General features: G+C 43.2%; 1 protein-coding gene across 2 annotated transcripts in view; it reads left to right on the top strand.

The window, feature by feature from the left end:
- Window positions 1-19,564: 19,564 nt before the first annotated feature.
- SPOPL (speckle type BTB/POZ protein like) overlaps window positions 19,565-21,288 on the top strand; it is a 34,602-nt gene continuing 32,878 nt past the window's right edge. Inside the window, exon 1 of one of the 2 annotated variants that reach the window (XM_035130727.3) lies at window positions 19,565-20,056. The gene's annotated coding sequence lies outside the window, so the exon portion shown is untranslated. The remainder of the gene's footprint in view (window positions 20,057-21,288) is intronic. The other variant, XM_088661846.1, reaches the window with a different exon arrangement.

Below are 21,288 nucleotides of genomic sequence, written 5' to 3'. Positions count from 1 at the left end.
CTTCCCCAATGTTCTTTTTGTGAGGAGGCCAGGCTGCCTCAGTGCTCAGAGGGTGTTCAGCTCTGCCCCTTGGCTCCTCACATCTTCACATGCACAACGTCAGGACATTCATATCAGGTACCCTCACCTAGAAAAGATAGCACTTCTGGTTAGAAGCCTTACTCAGCTCGCTGTCTGACTAGCTAACTAACTAACTATGTTTGGTACACTTATTTGCAGCAGCTTCACTGCTCCAGTTTTGTTCTGCCCACCTGTTTATAACTCAAGTAAAGTTTGCCAAGCTCCTTCCTTTCTGGATTCAGCCTGCTTTATTTAGCCACCTCTGCTCCCAAGGGAAAACTGCGGCTATCATGTCTCCTATGATGGAAGTAAAGATATCTAAATATTCCCCAGATTGTGTCCTGGCAACCCTAAAGGAAACCTTTCATATAGGAAGATTTGGTCCAATGGATAAAATGAAGGGGAGCACTTACCCTCCCCCCAAAAGTAGCAAAATATATTTGAAAGTAAATTGCTAACGCCATTATGAGATAGGCACTATATGTGATTTGCCAAATGGTAACAGCAGAGACCTCAAAGCCTTCTCCAGTGCAATTTAGGAGGTCAGAAATAAGCCACAATGAGATGTACTAGGCATGTGTATTATTTGGGCGGGTTTTGCTGGCAGCCTAGATTTTTGCATTTTCCAGGTGAGTTATGCAGATACTGAACTGAGTATGTTCAGAAAATGAGCTGGGCATCATTTCTGCATTAGTCTGATAACTATACAAACAGATCCAGATGCCCACTTTTCATCTCACGCTGGAGGCATGCCTCATTGGTTGATCATTGCATGAAAAACAAAGATAAGCATTAACTATAATTGCAGAGAGGTGTTTACTCTGCTACAATTAAGGGCTGTCACTGTTTCTATTAACCTTTATGTTGTTTGCATTTTCCATTTGCTCCATCTGTATGGAATAGATGAGAAAGCAGATGAGAAAAATATCCACCACCTAAGGCTGCAATCTGAAATATACTTACTAAGGAGGAAACCTTACTGAACATGGGGCAGGAAAGTTACTTCCAAGTAAGCAAGCAAGTGTATCCCAGAGGTTCTCTTGTCTTGTTGAACCAAAAAGAAATACAAGCTGCAAGTAGTTATTTTATAATATTGCGTTTTATTTGTATTTCATTATTTTATGTTTGTGAGCCACCCAGAGACCAATATTATTGGGTGGCTTTATATTAACAAATTAAATATAATTGTATTGATTGTTATTTATTTATTCATTTCATTCATTATTCGCTTTCCATGCAGCATCCCGAAGCAATTGACAATAGCAATTACATACAAAAGTGACTAAAACAACTGCACATATAAAAACAATTGAATTAAATAAAACAATTATAAAAACGGTTTTAAAAAGCAGCACATACATAAATTAAATTCAGACTCGGGATAGTTTCCAACTGGGATAAAGATTGTAGTTGCTGAAAGAGGAATGACTTGAGCAGATGCTGAAAAGACAATGGAGAAGACACATGTCTGATATGCAATGAGAGGGAGTTTCAAAAGGGAGGTGCCACCACAGTAAAGGCCTGATTCCAGCACTGTGTGGAATGGACCTCCTGATATCTGCAAGATTCCCTCTCCTGCAGAATGCAATGATTGGTTGGATAAGTAGATGATGAAGCAGTCTTTTAGCTATCCTGGCAAGCCGTATAGGGTGTTGCATGCCAATACTAGCACTTAAACCTAGCCTGGTAGCTAATTATTACTGTACATATTGTAGTATGGACATAGGAGCCAACTCCGAGGGGCCAAAGTCCCTTCACTGCCACCCCATAAAACATTAGAGGGAGCCAGGGTCCCCAAAGTTGATGGGCATTGCCATGCAAATTGTGTGTGCACACTGTATCATGTGATTGATTGTGCGGGGCAGAGCTTACCTCCTCACCCTGGGATCTCCAGTTGAAAATATCACATAACTGTTGACGGAAACAAACTCTGCCTAAATACCTTGAAAGACAGTGCTGGAATGAATGGATGACTAACCTGACCTGGGTTAAGGCAGCTGTTAGATTATATTAAGGAGAGCCTTCTCTGCTCATCACTTTCACACTTAAAAGGCTGCCTTCATTTTTTACTTACCTACTTTTAACCCGTCAAATCTCATGCAAGCATTCTATTCAATTACTACCCATCTCTCATTTTCTCTGCCGCCACCACCAGCATCTAGAGATAATCAAGAGATGGGGTATTTCTAGCAGAGAGCAATATTGTGAAAGGCAAAACAAAGGTAAGCACCAAATAATGGTGTTTGCACATACTGCCTGCATTTACGGTAATCATTATAATATTGTTGTGCATTGATGATTTCCGAACGCCTACAACTGAAATGCGTATTTCAGAAGTGGGTAGTGGAAAGTTCCCCGCAGAAGTATAATATCCTATCCCAAGAGAGAATTTCTCACTCTCTCTTAAAAATGAGAGGAGGTAGGAAACTGCCTGTTGTTTCTGCCTCCTATACATATTGCTACTTAGGTGCAGTGACAAGAATGAACTCCTGCAGCGATGTAATCAAAAATTCTATTTACTGTGGTGAATTGAGAGACTGATGCTACTATATCCAATGACACAATAAATCCCATCACCTCCAACTGCTTGAAAGAAAAGAAATAAGGGACGATTTATCAAGGAAAGAAAACTTCCTTTTAAAAAATAATAATATAATAGAGTACTGGTAAAACACCACCAACTCTTGCCACTCTTCTTGTTACACAATATTAAACATTCCGGGTTGAGTTCTTTTAAAACTTGGCTTTGGGGATCAAGTGTCTGATAAACTGAATGATGGGGTGTCTAAATCAATCACATCTCATGTGAAAGCAGTAATGGAGGGTGGAGTTAACAGCATATGGGGAGGTCATTGTGCCATTCTAAATGCTGGTGGGGGAGGGAGAAGGTGGGGTTTCAGATGCTCACATGGATGGAAAGTCTAACTAGCACAGTCATGAGCCTATGTGGTGGTGATCAGCTGCTTGCAGAGGCTGGAATTGAACTCAACAAGGCACTTTTGCCCACCTGGATTATCTTTTCTGTTATTGCATTGATTACATATTTCCCCCACCCTTCCTCCAAGGAGCTCAGGACAGTATACTGTACCTGGTTCTCCCCACTCCCACCAATTTCATCCTCACAACAACCTGATGAGAGTGGGTGGCTGGTCATCCAAGGGTAAGTTTTGTGATGGAGCAAGGATTTGAACCTGGTCCCTGACTGGTCCTGGTCCAACACTCCAGCCCCGATACCAGAGCAGAAGCTCTCTACTTTTTTATGTGTGAAGCCTCTGTGCTTGTACTCTAGAACTAAATGTCTGTATGACATATAGAACATGCTTTCCTGGACATTAACCAGCCAAAGTTCGGCACTTGTCCCTCTGATGTCAGTGAACAAATGGTGCGTCCGTTAACTCGCTTTTGTTGAAATAAAGGGGATTCCACAGGGCTGAACTCTGGCTAGACAATCCTTGTGGTTTTAAGGGCAATCCAACAAGAGGTTCCTTCCAGCACATGGCTAATACACCATTTCATTTGAGCTAACTTCCATAGACCTTTCCAAGCCAACACCCAACACTGCCCCCCCACAACCCATATGCACTATTCCACTTGCTTTCCAATTGATTTTTCTTGTGTGTGTGTGTGTGTGTGTGTGTGTGTGTGTGTGTGTGTGTGCTGTGCCAGATTGAGGGAATACACATCACACGGCTTGAAATTAATTGAAAATGAAAGGCTTCCAGTTAAAGGCAAATTGTTTAATGAAACAAATTGTTTTGAAAAAGCATAGCTTCTGGGCTGAGACCTTAGATAACAAGTTTCAGCCCAGAGTGAAATTTTATGCCTGAGTTGTAAACCTCTGGAAGGTTTAATGGAGATTCAAACAGACTATTAATTGTAACGGTGCCAATATATTATGGAGAACAAAAAGTGGTTTTTTAAAATAAAAATAAAATAGCATTTAAGAGAACCAACTTCAATTCTTCTTAGCTATTTTATAGGGGCTGGGACTTTTTTTAAGAATAAAAAAAGCATTTAAGAGAACTAACTTCAATTCTTCTTAGCTATTTTATAGGGGCTGCTACTTTCCCCTGGTGCTTCTGTGTATGCATAAATGAGATAAAATGTACTAATATTAGCACAATCATTAATAGCCCATTTCTGCCATATGTACTTGTGCAGAACTAACAGGCTACACACCCATCCTGGCCCACCATTTATAAGTCTTTCCCCCTCCATCTCAAGCACATTTTAACTGCATGGGAAAAGAGAGTGTGTATATCTAGCAGCAAGCCTGTCTCATCAGTCTTACAGATACCGTGTGCATTAATGACTGGAGGCATTCAAACAGAGACGGGACTGCCATCTGTCAAGGGTTGTGTCCTGCACTGAGCGGGGGGAGGGGGGTGTTGGGCTGGCATTTCTTTGAGATCCTTTTCAACTCTAACACATCCACACCATGCATTAAAAGCACATGGTTCCCCCCCCCCCCAAGAATTTTTGGAACTGTAGTTTGGAGCTCACAAAGCTACATTTCCTACCACCCATTATAAGCTGCAGCTCTCAGGATTCTTTGGGGAAGCCACCTGCCTTAAATATACGGTATAGATGCAATTCCATGTTGGTAGAGCAGAACTTATTGTAGGGCTCAATTATGGAGCACAATAAATAAGAGTGCTCCTGAGGAGATGCAGAGTGCATTTTCATTATATCGAGTCCTCCCTAACAAGAGGGCACGTGTTGCAGTGGAACCTGGCAATCAGACCCTGTGTTGTGGGTGGGAACATTGGAGCAGCCACATACACCCTATTGGTCCCTTGATCTTGGGAGCAATTGGGCTAGAGGGACGCCAGTCAAAGCTATCAAGGGACCACTATTTAACCCGCTGCACGTGTCCCTGAGATTCTCTTTGGGGCTCAGTGCATCGGAAGACCCACCCACCTCTTCCTATATTTAGGGCTTGCGCTTGATCTTGCTATGCCTTCGTGTGTCGCCTGTCATTGGGACAAGGGCACGGAAGGAATTTTCCCCACTTGGCTGATTGGCTGGTGCCACTTGGGTTTCGCCTGCCGTGTAGCAAACTGTCACAACTTGTAAGGTTGCGGATAGGCTCTGGTTTAGGTTGATAGGGATGGCAGGATGCCTAGCCATCCCTATGTGTTGGGTATTCCTTTAAGATGGAATCCACGGACTCATGGTTGGTCTTCCCTGTGCGGGGTTGTGCCCTGAGCCTGAGTCCAGGGCTCATCTGGGTGGAGGCTGAGCAGACCCCCCCCCCCATTTGCAACTGTCCCAGGTGTTCACCCAAGGCTGGCTTATCGTTGGTGCCCAGAGTCTGTGCTGCCTGCAGGGCTGCAGGTAGCTAGTCGAACCAGAGCCTTTACTGATTGTAATCAATAAAGTTGTGGCCTAAATTCTGCCAAAAACCAAACCAAAATTTTGAGTCTGTCTGAATTTATTTCTTGGGGATGGTTAAAAGGTCTCCACACACATCACTTACTAACTACCAAGTCACCACACTCCAAGGATTGCAAGGAGAAGAGAATTCAGACAGGAAGGGTGCTGGTCTTTCCAGACAAATCTTTTCCAGCATGTATTAATATCCTACTTTGAAAGCATGAGAAGTGATGCTACTTCAGGTTTGGTGGCGTGCTTAGAAAGTTTTAAAGTGAATACTTCTTCCTGTTTGAGCAATGTATTTCCATTACCGTGTGGAGAAGATTCTATTAGCAGGGTTATAAATTCTCAGATCATACAATCCATTCAAAAGCTTCTCTTTAAGGTATTGGGATCTATTCTTTTTCTATGACATATTGAAAATCTCATGTGCAATTTGTCTTATGAATGTGACCCTGAAAGGGGCCTGCTTACATTTTTCAAACAAAGCAAATAACATGGCCTTAGCTTTTCCTTTTTACCCCCACTGTGAAGCTAAGAGCATTTTCTTTATATAGTTTTAATGTTTGCCAAGCTACGATTATAATTGCCCGTTCTGTTACATAGCTGTGAGCTATGTCATAACAGAACAGCAATGCAATACTAAAGCGTGCATAACTTTAATACTCCTGTAATCAATTCAGTGCTACTCTAGAGAACCCTTATTTTAGTCAGGCACATGGTTGCCTAGAGTTGGGTCAAACCACACCATGCTTCCAGGATATCAGCAATCATGGCATCCCAGTACGTTTCCAAGCACAGTTCAAAGTGTTGGTGCTGACCTTTAAAGCCCTAAACGGCCTCGGTCCAGTATACCTAAAGGAGCATCTCCACCCCCATCGTTCTGCCCGGACACTGAGGTCCAGCTCTGAGGGCCTTCTGGCGGTTCCCTCATTGCGAGAAGCCAAGTTGCAGGGAACCAGGCAGAGGGCCTTCTCGGTGGTGGCGCCTGCCCTGTGGAACGCCCTCCCATCAGATGTCAAAAAGGAAAACAGCTACCAGATTTTTAGAAGACATCTGAAGGCAGCCCTGTTTAGGGAGGCTTTTATTTAATGTTTAAGAAATTAGTGTATTTTAATGTTTCTGTTGGAAGCCGCCCAGCATGGGTTTCTGAAAAATAAGTCATGTCAGACTAATCTGATCTCATTTTTTGACAGAATTACAAGCCTGGTAGATGAAGGGAACGCTGTGATTTCAGCAAGGCCTTTGACAAGGTGCCCCATGATATTCTTGTAAAGAAGCTGGTAAAATGCGGACTTGACAATGCTACCATTCAGTGGATTTGTAACTGGCTGAATGACCGAGCCCAAAGGGTGCTCATCAATGGCTCCTCTTAATCCTGGAGAGTAGTGACTAGTGGGGTGCCACAGGGTTCTGTCTTGGGCCCAGTCTTATTCAACACCTTTATCAATGACTTGGATGATGGGATTGAAGGCATCCTCAGCAAGTTTGCAGATGACACCAAATTGGGAGAGGTGGCTAATACCCCAGAGGACAGGATCACACTTCAAAATGACCTTAACAGATTAGACAACAGGGCGAAAGCAAACAAGATGAATTTTAACAAGGAGAAATGTAAAGTACTACACTTGGGCAAAAAAAATGAAAGGCACAAATACAGGATGGGAGACACCTGGCTTAAGAGCAGTACATGTGAAAAGGATCTAGGAGTCTTGGTAGACCACAAACTTGACATGAGTCAACAGTGTGATGCAGCAGCTAAAAAAGCCAATGCAATTCTGGGCTGAATCAATAGGAGTATAGCATCTAGATCAAGGGAAGTAATAGTACCACTGTATTCTGCTCTGGTCAGACCTCACCTGGAGTACTGTGTCCAGTTCTGGGCACCACAGTTCAAGAAGGATACTGACAAGCTGGAACGTGTCCAGAAGAGGGCAACCAAAATGGTCAAAGGCCTGGAAATGATGCCTTATGAGGAACGGCTTAGGGAGCTGGGTATGTTTAGCCTGGAGAAGAGAAGGTTAAGGTGTGATATGATAGCCATGTTCAAATATATAAAAGGATGTCATATAGAGGAGGGAGAAAGATTGTTTTCTACTGCTCCAGAGAAGCGGACACGGAGCAATGGATTCAAGCTACAAGAAAGAAGATTCCACCTAAACATTAGGAAGAACTTCCTGACAGTAAGAGCTGTTCGGCAGTGGATTTTGCTACCAAGGAGTGTGGTGGAGTCTCCTTCTTTGGAGGTCTTTAAGCAGAGGCTTGACAGCCATATGTCAAGAATGCTTTGATGGTGTTTCCTGCTTGGCAGGGGGTTGGACTGGATGGCCCTTGTGGTCTCTTCCAACTCTATGATTCTATCAGAGTAAACCTGGCAGGGACCAAACCTTGGAGGAAGATTACATTGCCTGTGTAGAAATTGTTTGAATGGCTCCAGATCTATTGAAATGATAGCCAGCCATATTTTTTTAGCTCAGAGTCCCTTTGAATTCAAGAGTTGTTGCTCCAAACAATCCTTATGGATGCACTCTCACAACCAGCCCATGTGCAATAAACACAATTAATGAGAAGTCATACCGAAGGAATAATGTTTTAATTTTTTAAGAGAGAGAAAAATATTAATTTTAGAAGTGCACTCAGCTATTACTTATAAAAGCTTTAAAACTAGTTATCCTAATTTGTTTTCCAGGATAGAGGTATTTCTTCTTTTGATCACTGCATGGATGAAAACTACATATGAAATCAGAAGAGTTTTCTATCAAGCACAGTTTGGATTAACAAAACATTTTCTTTCTTTCATGTTAACAGTGTTCAGTTTCATTTCTGTAAGTGTCACTGGCAGTTATGTTTCTCAAAATATATTGCAATTGAAGTGTTTGTAATTGCAGCGACACTGTAAAGACAGGCCTGTCATCAGCACCTCGCATCCTTGGAGAACTTAGAATCATGGAATTGTAGAGTTGGAAGGGACCCAGACGGCCATCTATTTGGCCCCCTGCAATGCAGGAATTCTGCCCACAGCTGTCCCTGGGTGGGCTCGAACCACCAACCTTCTGGTTAACAGTCAGATGCGCTGACCCATTGCACTCCTGAATCCTTAAAAATGCTTTTCCCAGCCTTGTATTCTGAGCAGCATCTGGAGGTTGGGTCTGGGCTCCACATTAACATCACATAATGCCCCAAAACAATGCTACATAAGAGGTATTGGGCTAAATGAAAATGGTGTCCAGGCCCAAGCCTCCAGGGAGCAAGGGTTGTTCACCAGAGACCACTTTTCCCATGACCCCTCTTAAACTTGTATATGGATCCTTCAAACCACCTTATTTACATATCTCCCTTAAAACTATCACTATTCTCTTAGACCTATTCCTGAAATTTGTCTGTGGTGATGGAGTTTGCACATTTTTTTACATGAATCTTACCTGAATGAACATATGAGCATAGTTCACACCTAACTGCTGTGAGGGCTAGGCTATGGGCAACACTTTCAGGTGCACTGTACTAGGATAAAGCCAGGACTTGGGGACAAAGCATAAATCAAGACATACTGAGAAGCAAGCTGGGACCAAAGGATACAGGAATACCCAGGAGCTAAGGAAGGCCTCGTTGATCAAGGCAGGCTTCACTGGAATAGGAAGCTCTCTTATCTTTCTTCTCCAGAAGGATATAAAGACCATTGTGGGTAGGTAGGCTCAGCCCAGGCCCTGAGGCTACTAAACTGCCTTTACAGCTGCTGCAATACACAGTACAGTGGGTCAACTCATTGGGCAGGTATAGGTGTAATAGTTTCCGGTTTGAGCCACAGAGTCTCTGGGTGGTTGGGCATACAGTTGTATGTGTGAAGAGCCTGTTCTCACTTTTTTGGAGGTTCAGCGATCTGGGTTCGAAGCAGTGGGAATGCAGAGAGTGAAGCAGTGCCAGCCGGCATAATCTTACTACTCCAGTCAGTCAGTGAGAACAGGGCTGTATGTGCTTGTTGTGTCTGCATATCTGTATACAGAGCACAAAGACAGCAGTGTAGTGTTGAACACATTTAGCCAATCTTTGGTGGTTTGGTAGCATTTCCTGCCTGGCTATTTACAGCTGCTCCTACCAAGAGCTCCTTAAGAGCACAGCTGCGAGTTCAACTTTAGAAGGTGGCCAAAACTATAGTTTTTATTGACATCTGGTGAAGGACATAGAAACCTGGGAAAAGTCACTGGAATGGGTTCACATTCTAAGGTCCTGTAAAAAGCTTGTTCAACACCATATTTTTCAACATTGTAACATCCTTGTTAATTCTACTGTAATTTGTTTGGGGGCTTTTTCATTCAGTTTCACTTATTAAAGACCCAATTCTTCAAGTGTAAAAGAGAGAGAGAGAGAGAGAGAGAGAGAGAGAGAGAGAGAGAGAGAGAGAGAGAGAGAGAGAGAGAGAGAGTCATGGAACAACAATGCATGAGTGTGCAAACCAGTTTTCAGCTGGTAGAGTTGGAAGGGATCGTAAGGGTCATCCAGTCCAGCCACCTGAAATGCAAGAATCTCAACAAAAGAATCCATACCAGATGACTGGGTATGCAATCCTGATTGTCCTATACTGTATTATTATTATTATTATTATTATTATTATTATTATTATTATTATTATTATTTTATAAAAGCTTACACATCTTCCAATTCACATCTTAGGCTCAAACTATGCTTCACATTTTTAAGTTCTGACAAACTGAAGCCCAAAAGTGCAGATGGCATAAGATTTTTTTATTGCCTTTAGGCAGATGTTACTCTTTCTCCCAAAAAGAAAGATATATTCTGTATATGTTAGGGTTGTGTTTGGCCTCTCTGATCTGGAGCCCAAACCAGGACTTCCAGCCACTTTTGCCCTCTCATTTTTGGTGAGTAGGAGCAATGCATGCCTTTGAGAAGCCAGGTAAGCAATGTTGCCCTCTAGAACCACCCTGCCAGCTGCTACTGCACATGCAAGATAAAGTGGGCTTATTTGTTAAGAAGAATACATACAAACCGTCCCTACTCCCCCCACCCCCGACTCGCATTCAAGAAGATCTAGTGCTTTATTATTGCAGGTTTCTTCCCTTCCTCCACATCAGGACTGTTCGTGGAAGCTTTCAAAACATTATATTCTCATTATTTATGCCTGTGATTAAAACGCACTTGACATTACTGGAGCACTACAAGATTGAAAACATGCTGTATAAATTTTCCCCAACTAATTAGCATTAGAAGCATTCAGGAGGTTTGGTGACACACTTGAGAGAAAAATAACTAAAATGAAATCTTCATCTAGTTACACTCTTGCAGAGCTGTCTTGTGGTGGTGGTGGTGGTGGTGGTGAATATGTGATGGAGCTAACATCACTTCTGAAGCTCTGCCAGCTCACTATGGCCAGGATGGAAAAGAGCTGAGTTCAGTTCTTCCTTCTTTCTTTCCCTGCCTCCTTCCAATGTAGTTAACGGGAGAGATGGAACTATGCCAGATGCACATGTGTTTTTCTCTGTTACTTCTTACTGTATGTTTGTCTTTCAAACAGAATGAAACAAAATAAAACTGAATAAAAATTATAAAGTGCTTTTCCTAATGTGTATAAGGACTCAGCTATACAGCTGCAAATAAAATGTTTTAAGTGCAATATACAATGTGGCAATAGATGGCGATGGTGAGCCTTATGGAAAATTCAATGTATTTTTTAAAATGCTTTTTTTAAAAAAAAGCATTTTCAGAACAGTTTTTATACGTATGTAGATTCCACCCAAGTCTGCCTTTAACCTAATGAAATTCCTTCCTTCCCATTAGGGAGGCTGTTTTAAAAATGCCCACCTCAGGATTTCACAGATGGCCAATGAAAGTGGATTTATAAAACCTTCAATGTTTTTGTAGAAGAAATATGCTCTAGTAATTCCAGATTCAAAACCAGCATATAGAGAGCCCCTCCGGAGCTCAGTAAAACCCTGTAAGAAATTCTTCGGTGAATATTTTTATGTCACATCATTTCAAGGAAGCTTTCCTTTTAAGTTTCCAGCTCATCCCAACTTTTTTGTAAGTCATGAAAATTAAACTATTCAGTTTTATATTGAATAATCAATACTTTAAATTACCCTTTCCTCCTTCTTGAGCTTTGAATAGTTTCAAATTACGATTTTTTTTTTTTAAAAAAAAACAACCAAAGAAACCACACCTCTTTCACAGGAAATAGCTCTGACTCTTAGTGGGAACGGAAGGAATTGGAATCTGAAGGGATACTTTCCTAAAAGCTATGCTCATTAGCAGACCCAGCTTATACAAAAGGTCTGCTGAATCAGATGTGGAATGTGCCACAATGGAGATGGGATGTCAGCAGTTACAAATGAAGGTCTGTATAGGCACTGAACTTATGAAGCCCCTTCAAGTTTAGTGTGGTTTATATGTATTCCTTATCCATTTGACAGGGTTCCTCCCTTCCCCCCACCTCCCATAGCTCAGATATGATACAGTGGTACCTCTACTTACGAATAACTCTACTTACGAATGTTTCTACTTATGAATGGAGCTCTGTCCGCCATCTTGGATGCGGTTTAGATAGGATTTTTTCTACTTACGAATTTTTAGATAGGGTTGCTTTGACTTACAATTTTTTTCTCCCAATGCATTCCTATGGGATTTGACTTACAAATTTTTTCGACTTACAAATGTGCATTCGGAACGCATTAAATTCGTAAGTAGAGGTACCACTGTAATTTATTGCATCTGTTCCTTGCCAAAAGAAAACCAGGCCAGTCCATACAAGTCCACATGGCAAGTGCCTGTACAACAGAACCTCCCTCTCCCAATTTGCAGGCCCTGCCTCTTAGGGCTGAAATTTTCAACGGTGCAGGGAATCAATGGTGTCAAATGTGTCCCAGAACTCATTTGTCTTATAATTGCACCCCATAAACTGCATACTGTGAGTTTGCTGTTCAGCAATCCCATGTTTCTCATTGGTTTTGAGACAGCAGATGAAGCTGGGGTCTTCATGGTCACCACAATAAACTAAAGATGATTCCAGGTAACCTGTTTATTGAACATTTGTCCTGATTTGTTTGCTGGGAGGTTAAATGGCATTGTGTTAAAGCGAATGTTATCACACAACTTTCCAATGCATCTCCCCATCATAGCTGCCAAGTATTCCCTTTTCTTGCGAGGAAGCCTATTCAGCATAAGGGAAAATCCCTTTAAAAAGGGGATAACTTGGCAGCTATGCTCCCCATCACTTTCCTTATTGCAAAATAATAATAAAATAAAATAAAAATCCAATATTTTGGCGAAGTGGGCATGTTTTGCAAGACATCCCAATCAACTATAATCATGCAATATGAATTTGCTGGCATGTCACTGAATTCTACTCCGAAACAGCAACAACCTGGGAGTGCCATAAATGCCTCCTCTAATAACGGCAAACTGCTTATGTTGATAAGGGCTGCAAATCTGTTATTTGAAAGCTGGTGGAGCTGTTGAAATCATGAGTCTTTGCTTCAGCTTTATTTTGATGAGGAAAGGAATCTGAAATTGGTTAAAGAATCCTCAAGGATTAGAAATTAAAAAGAACAGTGTTAAGCAATGTTACTGATTTGAGGAAGGAAGCAGAGGGAAACAGTAAAAAAACTAAAAAAAAACTGTGTGGTTTCCCAAAAGTGCGAAAAACAAGAAGCCATAAATGAAAGGAAGAATGAGTCATATGTTAATCACTGAAGATAGAATTCCTAAAGTAAGTGTGTAACAAGAGTAGTGAAGAAATAACAGTGTTTCAAGAGTAGCTTGCAACATGAGAAAGATGCATGCAGCAAATAGCATTCAAAACAGTCTATTCCAGTGCACTTTTTAGGGTTTGTATATACCGGTACTACACCATAAAAGCACATTCAAAGCACATTCTGTCCCTCAAAGAATTCTGGGCACACCAGTTTGTGAAGGGTTGCTGGGAATTCTAACTCTGTGAGGGATACACTACAGTGCCCAGAATTCTTTGAGGAGACCATTGTGCTTCAAATATGCTTTAAAGGTATAGTGTGTATGGGCACCTGCTTTCAACAGTCCAAAACTTACTTCAGTATGCAGCCCAAAATTTAGAAGTACAGTATTTTCTTTAGAGCCTGAAAGCGGGATTACAGTGGTACCTCATGTTATGGACGGGATCTGTTCCGGAGGCTCGTCTGTAACGTGAAATGCCCGCAACTCGAAGCTCTGCATCTGCACAGGTGCACGGCGTGATTTGGCGCTTCTGCGCAGGCGCAAGCAGCAAAACCCAGAAGTAACCCATTCTGGTACTTCTGGGTTGCCGCGGGACATAACGTGAAAAGACACAACATGAAGTGGACGCAACAGGAGGCATGACTTCCTCATGATTTGGTCTGGTTCACAAGCTCCAGCTGGTGCAGAATGCTGCAGTCAAATTGCTGATGGAAGCTTCTGGTCAAGAACATGTGACATCATTGTCAAAGCATCTCCATGGGCTGCCCATCTACTACCAAGCCAGGTTCAACAAGAGCCCTGAGCAACTTAGGTCCAGGAAAACTCAGGGATTGCCTGAACTTTTCTATGTCATCTCTATCACCCTTGAGATAACCTGCAGGAGCGTCTCTGGTTCTTTCTCCAGTTGGGAAGACTCCTTTGATGACTAGGAGAAACCGAGCTTTTAGTGTTCTCGGCCGAGTCCTGTGGAGCATCCTGCCAAGAGTGATTCAGCAGGCCCCTTCTGTGCCAACCTTTAAACACCACCTCACACCTTTTCTATTTTGGGCAGGGAATTAGAGTACATCACACACAATGGCCTACTGATAATTGTTTTCAATTCTTTTGCTTTTAATTTGCTTTTAACTTTTTAAAATTTTACTGCACATTTTTATGTTTATATATTGTTGTAGACTGTTGTGATATATTTTTAATGATACGGGTGCATGTAAATATTTTTATAATTAATGTGAAATACTCCTGGAAAATAAGCTACCCCAACCTGAAAATTCATGTTAGGCACCCTGTTTTTTACCCAATAGAAAGCCAGTGTAGTGTAGGAGTTAGAGTCCTCGCCTAGAGCTTGGGAGACTCAGGTATAAATCTCAGCCAGAAAGCTCACTGGGTGACCTTGGGCCAATCGCTGTTTCTCACCCTTCCCTACATCACAAGGTTGTGATTAGGATAAAACGGGGAAAGGGGAGAATTATATATGCCAGTGTGAGCTCCTTGGAAGAAAGGTGGAATGGAAATGTGATTATTATTATTTTAAATGCATCCTCTTGATGTTAAGTACAACTTCTTTCAGCATAAGTCTGTCTTGAGATTTCAGACTGAAGGGGGTCCCTTTCACAGAAATATGCACCTGAATGTACACTGGACAGTGTGTGAGATCTGTTCCTCACCCCAGGCCCACCTATCACAATTAAGGTTTTGTGCTGCAATCCTTGTACTGTATGTTTCTCTCAGGTCATCCTACAACGCCCTTCACCCTAGCTATTTCCCTGGGGTTCCTCCTCCACCATCACTTCTCCCAGACCTCCCCACCAACGATTCACCCATTCTTACCACCCCGTGTCTTTGTCATTTCTTCCTAACTCTGCACAGTCCTAACTTCATTCGATTCTCACACATATGGTGTTTTCGTCCTTCTTCTGTTTAGCATTTGTTATGGGCTAATGGAGTGTGAAGGTGCGCAGGTGTCTATGCGATACAGCTCAAAAAGAAAAAAGAATAATAAAGCTCATAGTCCTGAGAGGAGGAAGCACCTGTGGAGAGGAAAGGCATCAAGAGGAAACTGACAGTCAAACCAAAGCAAAAGAAAATGGGAAGAAGGAAAGCTCAAGAGTGTTGCTGCAGACATAAACAAAGTGCCAGGGAAATTCCTCCAACGCACCCTGCTCGCCTGCTTTTTGCTGGTCTCATATTGTGGTTGGAGCAGCAGCCAGAGCAGCCTTAACTGAAGTCATATGAACACTTATTGGGTAAGTAATGTGTCTTAAGTGATTACTTTGAATTGCCTCTCTTTAACTGGTGTTACTTCCCTACTTGGTGGGCCATTGTTTAGATAATTATGTGGCTGATTACACATAGGTAACTCTCACTGTGTGCAATGGGGCTTACTCCCTGGTTTGTGTTTAAAATTACAGCCTTCAGAGTTTGTGCCATATTTTCAGAGAGCCCAGATATGGCGAACAGCGAGCACTTAGAGAACCCCTGAAACTGACCAGGGAAGCTGAGATCCCTGCCTCCCAAGAACACAGACCAGACCAATTTCCATAAAATCATACACAGACTTTACTAAAACAAAACTCTACAAGAGTGAAAAATTCAAAATAATTACACAGATTAAAATAGCTCAGAAGGTAAGAAAGCAACAAACACTAACTAATCCAGTTAATAACACAAAAACTTACACTTAAATTTGAGTAGGCTGAGCAACGGAACAAGATGCTGTCAAAAGCCCAAATAGATGCTGGCTGGCTGGCTGCTGAGAGCTCCCACCAATCCAGGTTATATGGGAACTTAGACCATGGGTGTTCACCTCTTCCACCCTATTACCTTGTGACACAGGCTTTGAAATCTTAACAGGAGACTGCTGTGTGTGAGCTCATTATTTCTGAGGTTCTAATCTAACCCATTCCCATAAACCAGTCTTAAAGGGGTGATATCACCACAGTGCCTATTGGCTAGGTAGTGTCTGTGGTATCACTTGAATCCTGAAATCCTTGCCTTGACTTACAGTACTTTGTCCTGCCTCCCTCTGCATGCCCAAACGCGAACTCTTACACTGGGTCAGAACCCCTGTGCTGCAGAAGCAGCACTTCAGAGCAGAAGAACCCCATGCTGCTGCCCATGTAGCTCAGGCCTAAGATGTGCAACAATTCTCTTGCTTTCATGACAAGTTAGGAACCCAAACGGAACTTATTCGCTGCTGTTTTCTTTCTACAAAGTTTACATTTCTCTTTTGTAAATTATGCATTTTACAGCTAACTCCTTCCCTGGCTCCCCATTTCACACAGTATTTAGCTCCACAATCCGGCGTCTCATGTCCCATGCAAACAAATACCCTTAAACTCATGTAAATGCAGGGGAAGGAGAAAATATCATTAACTTACGAAAGCATGGGAAACTGTTTGCGCTTGCAAGACAAAATAGTAATGCCTGTATAAAGCTTGGAAGCTCTTGAGTCCTGTATCCTATCATTTTGAATGACTACAAAGGGAAGAACATGGCAATGATGTTTCTGCAACACCCCCCCCCCCCCGGAAGAGATCAGACACAGCATTCAGTTAGGAAAGTGGAAAGCTCATCTATAACTCTGGAAGGATATTGTTGCATGCCACTCCAATCTCCAAACGGTGTTCCAGGCACTTACCCAGGGTTCGTGTTTCCTTTGAGAATGTAATATATGGTTTATTTACACACACATATATATAACCTGAGCCTGCAGTGGAGGGGTTCACAGCATTAACACCCCCAAAGGGTCTTGTTTCTCCCATAGCCACAACCTTGTTTTTAAAAAAAGAAATCAAACATTGTTCTCTCTCTTTGACTGGCCAGCCTGCAGCTTTTCTTCCAGCTTCTGGCTCACATAACTCAATTCTCCATTCTGGTCTTTTGTCTTTTAGCTGAGAGACAGTTGAGGGAGGGAGGTCCACACATTTGACATCTGGCACAGAGCCACTTCCTTTGTTACCTTAAAGACCCATACATAGCAGGCCATTACCAGGCTGCCCTGGGTATTCCAGAAATAGATCTAGGAATTAGAATAGGGATGAGGGGTAGGCTGTATGCCCCAAACTCATAACAATGTCTTCAAAAAGCATATTTAGATATTCAATTAAAATAAAATAACATTTTAGTTGTTTCTATAAACTGCATTTTTCCCCTGGAGATGAAAGGGGGGAGGGGAAAGGAATGAGAAGGTCTACTTTGGATTTTCACTGCCTTTGGTACCATATTACATCCCACCCCCTAATACAACTGCCATTATAAAGATACTCCAACCCCCATTTTAAAAAACAAACAAACTATTATGCAGACACTTATGACAGATGTGAAAATTATTTGTTCAAGGAAAAAAGATTCTAACCTTCTATCTTGAGGTAGCTTCTCTGGTGATCACTCGTAGCTGAGTAAGATTGTCTTCCATGAACACAGTCTTAACAGTGAGTCTGTAAGTGACTGTGGAGGCCAATTCTGGATCCACATATCCTTCCACAGTGGGGACATAGGTTTCCAGGCAGGGGTTTATCAAGGTGAAGGTTGGCCAAACATGCCTTCCTCTTAGCACGTTTCATCCTGAGTTCAAGCATCTTCAAAGTCCATGACACCTTCAGTAAAGGCTTTTCTTCAATTGGAGCACTGCAGGCAAATGTTTCCCAATTGTTGGTGTTTATCCTACTTTTTTTAGATTTACCTTGAGATAGTCTTTAAACCTCTTTTGTTGACCACCAGCATTATGCTTTCCATTTTTAAGTTCAGAATAGAGTAGTTGCCTTGGAAGATGATAATCAGGCATCTGAACAACATGACCAGTCCAACAAAGATGTTGAAGATTCATTGCTTTGACACTGGTGATCTTTGCTTCCAGTACACTGGCATTAGTTCGCCTGTCTTCCCAAGTGACGTGTAAAATTCTTCAGAGATACCATTGATGGAAACCTTTGACCTTACCACCTTGGGTGACCCTGCTAGGAGTATGAAATTCCCGACAGCTTCGTTCACAAGGATCAGAGGAACGTGCAAGCCCACTCACCATTACAAAGTGATGATCCAGATTCCAGCGAGTGATTCTCTAGGTAGCATGGTAGATAGGGCTGGACCAGTGAGTTGTAAGGAGCAACCACTATTCTGCCTTTTGCTATCTCCCTCTGCTGGCTGGTGCTAATGGGAGTTGCACTCCCAAACATTTGAAGGGCACCAGGTTGTCAAAGGCTACTCTACCTGCTCTCTTTGGGTCCAGCAGGCCAGCCAGAATGAGCAGAAGCTGCCACTGCGTGTACTTGGCTGGCCTCTGCCAATCTCTGTGCAGTGCAGAACTTGGCTTGTCTAGGCTTGTATTTAACAAGGGATGGGAACAACTCTGAAAGGCTTGTAGCCAAGTTAAAACATACCTGTTCTACAGGGTCTTTGGAGGAAATGAAGTCATGCAGCCTGCCTAACACTTTTAGGTTTTATTTCTGCACAGCTGTATTTTATTAATGACTAATTTTAATTTTCGTATTTTAATGTCATTCTATGTTGAATATAATTTATTATCTCAGAAATTGCTCCAAGATCGCTATGGGCAATCATGAAGAGTGGTCTACAGATACACTCATTGCCTGGTAGCAATAGTAATTATATTTAGGTGGGTAGGCTGTTGGTAGACGAAGCATGTTTGATTTCCATGTTGGCTGTGGAGGAAGGAAGCCTGTCCCCTCTGCTCAGTTGGTAATGGATTTTACAGGTCTGTGCTTGTTACTATGCTCCGTGTCAATGCCAAGAAAGAGAGTGAGAGATGGCGTTGCACACACTTGCATTGTATACACACTTGCATTGTATACCCTCCTTCCCTCTGCCAGCTGAGTGGTCATGGACAGCTGAGCCAAGTGGGACCAAATCTGTCCTTCATGTTGCCCAGGGCAGGCAAATTCTGTGACCAGCTACAGTAAAGGTTTGTGAAGCCTAAAAGACTAAATTTTAACATGGGATAAAAGCATTTGTCAACTAGAGCACAGTTCATCAGATGAACTATAACCCTCACTTGGTGGTTTGCATATACTGTACAGTACATATATTCTCTCTGTGTGTATGTGTAAACGTGTAATTTCCGTTTGTTTGTTTGTTTGTGTATACATCTATATATCTAAACACACACACACACACATATATGTGTGTGGGCTGTATATGCGCCCAAAGGCAAGTTCCTATAATATGGAATTGGGCACGGGCTCCTACAAGTACCTACGTTCTTCCCACAGCAGAACCGGAGCTTCCCTTGCAAGTACCCGGATGGAGGCGTTCGGTTTTTTTTTTTTTTAAAAAAAACATAAAAATATTATAGTACTCCCCACCCCAAGTAAGTCCTCCTACAGAACGGCGCAGCTCTTTTTTGGGGGGGGGGACCCCCACACCCCCACACGCGCAAATGCCCTGGCTGCGTCATGACGTCACACACACGCCGCGTCGCTCCCGGAAGTGAGGAAGCGGCGGCGGCAGCAGTAATAGCAACAAGCAGCTGCCTACGGCCGTCGCCGCCGCCTTCTCTGTGAGGGTTTCTCTCTCTCATTTGCTCTCTCTCTCCCCCCCCACCCCCCAGACCCGTTTCCCTCCCCCCTCTTTTTCTTCCTCGTGTACGGGAGCCGAGAGGGGCCCCGCGCCCGTGCGCGAAGGTGGGCCGATCGGGCTCCCCACTTTCGCTTCCCCACCTGAGGGGTGGCCGAGGAGGCTTGTGACGGGAGGAGAGAGAGGGGGAAATGCGGCTCCGCCGCCAGCAGCTCTGCCCGGACGCGACGCTTCCGCCACAGCCCCCTCCGCCGCCGCCTCCTCCTCCTCCCTCCTCGCCCTCTTCCCCTCACGCCATCGTCAGCGGGGGCCACGGACTAGCGGAGCCCCCTCTTCCAGTCCCGTCAGTATGAGGCCGGCCGAGACCCCCCGCCAGCGCCGAACTCCGGTAAAAGGATCGAGGGGGGTGATGATTCAGTCTGGGTCGTGGTCGTTATGGGGCAGCACTTCTCCCCTCTCCTCTCTGTGGGCGGGGGCTGTATTGGCACTCGGGTAACACACTTCGCACACTTGGCTCTCTCTCTCTCTCTCTCACACACACACACACACAATATGCACACACGCACTTCTCACGGAAGGCTCCTCTTACTTCCTCCCCATGAAATTGTTACTGATGATTCTGCCCCCCCCCCTCCAAAAAAGAGAGAGGTTGGTGCCCAAGAGACGTGGGTGGGGGCAGCCTGGGATGTTTGTGCACCTTCTTTTCCGGATACTTTTTTTTTTTTAGGAAATCCCAGGTGCCTTTGCATATTTATACACTTTTCTTTTATCGTATGCTTTCTGGTAAACACACACACATATGAAAGCTTCATTATGATGCAGTGCTGTCATTTTATGTCTAATTCAAACCTCTTTGGAATGTGATTCGTTGGACAAGGGCTTTCTCTACTTGCTACTCTATGAGTCTTCCTCTCAATTTCTGCCTCTGTTTATCTCTCTCTCTCTCTCTCTCACCCCTCCCCACCAACCTTCTTCCTGTGGTGTTTTGCTCTCCTTCATGTTTGTTCAGAAACTAAATATCAGCAGGACTTAATTCCCCCTGTAAGATTGCAGCCTTAGAGAGGCAGGGTCAAGATGTCATTGTAGGTGTTTCATGACCAACTTCCTCAGGGTTTTAATTATAGGACAGTCCTAATCATTCTGTTGAAGAAGAGTACTGTAGTCATGAAAAATACCCGGTGATCTTGTGACAACTTAAAGCAGGCATCCCCAAACTTCGGCCCTCCAGATGTTTTGGACTACATTTCCCATCTTCCCCGACCACTGGTCCTGTTAGCTAGGGATCATGGGAGTTTTAGGCCAAAACATCTGGAGGGCTGCAGTTTGGGGATGCCTGACTTAAAGGCTAACAAATGTGCCTTAGCATAATCTTTTGCGGTCTAAGAACATGTGTCAGAAAAATCTAGACCCCCCCCCCCAGGTGCTGCAAGAGTCTCATTGGTTAAGGAGTTGAGGCCTACTGATCTCACAGATGACTCCCCCCAAAACCCACACTTTGGCAATGCCTTTATTGAGACCAGCCATAATGTTACAAAAGTGTGACAAGTTTTTGAGTTCTCCAGAGCTTGTCATCAGGCAGGATGTTCTGAAGAACTCAAAAACATGTCATACTTCTGTGAA

The sequence above is a fragment of the Zootoca vivipara genome, chromosome 1 (assembly GCF_965207765.1).
Source record: "Zootoca vivipara chromosome 1, rZooViv2.hap1.1, whole genome shotgun sequence".
NCBI classification, from domain to species: Eukaryota; Metazoa; Chordata; class Lepidosauria; order Squamata; family Lacertidae; genus Zootoca; species Zootoca vivipara.
The sequence above is the reverse complement of the archived record's forward strand: the minus strand, read 5'-3'. Positions and strand labels throughout refer to the sequence as shown.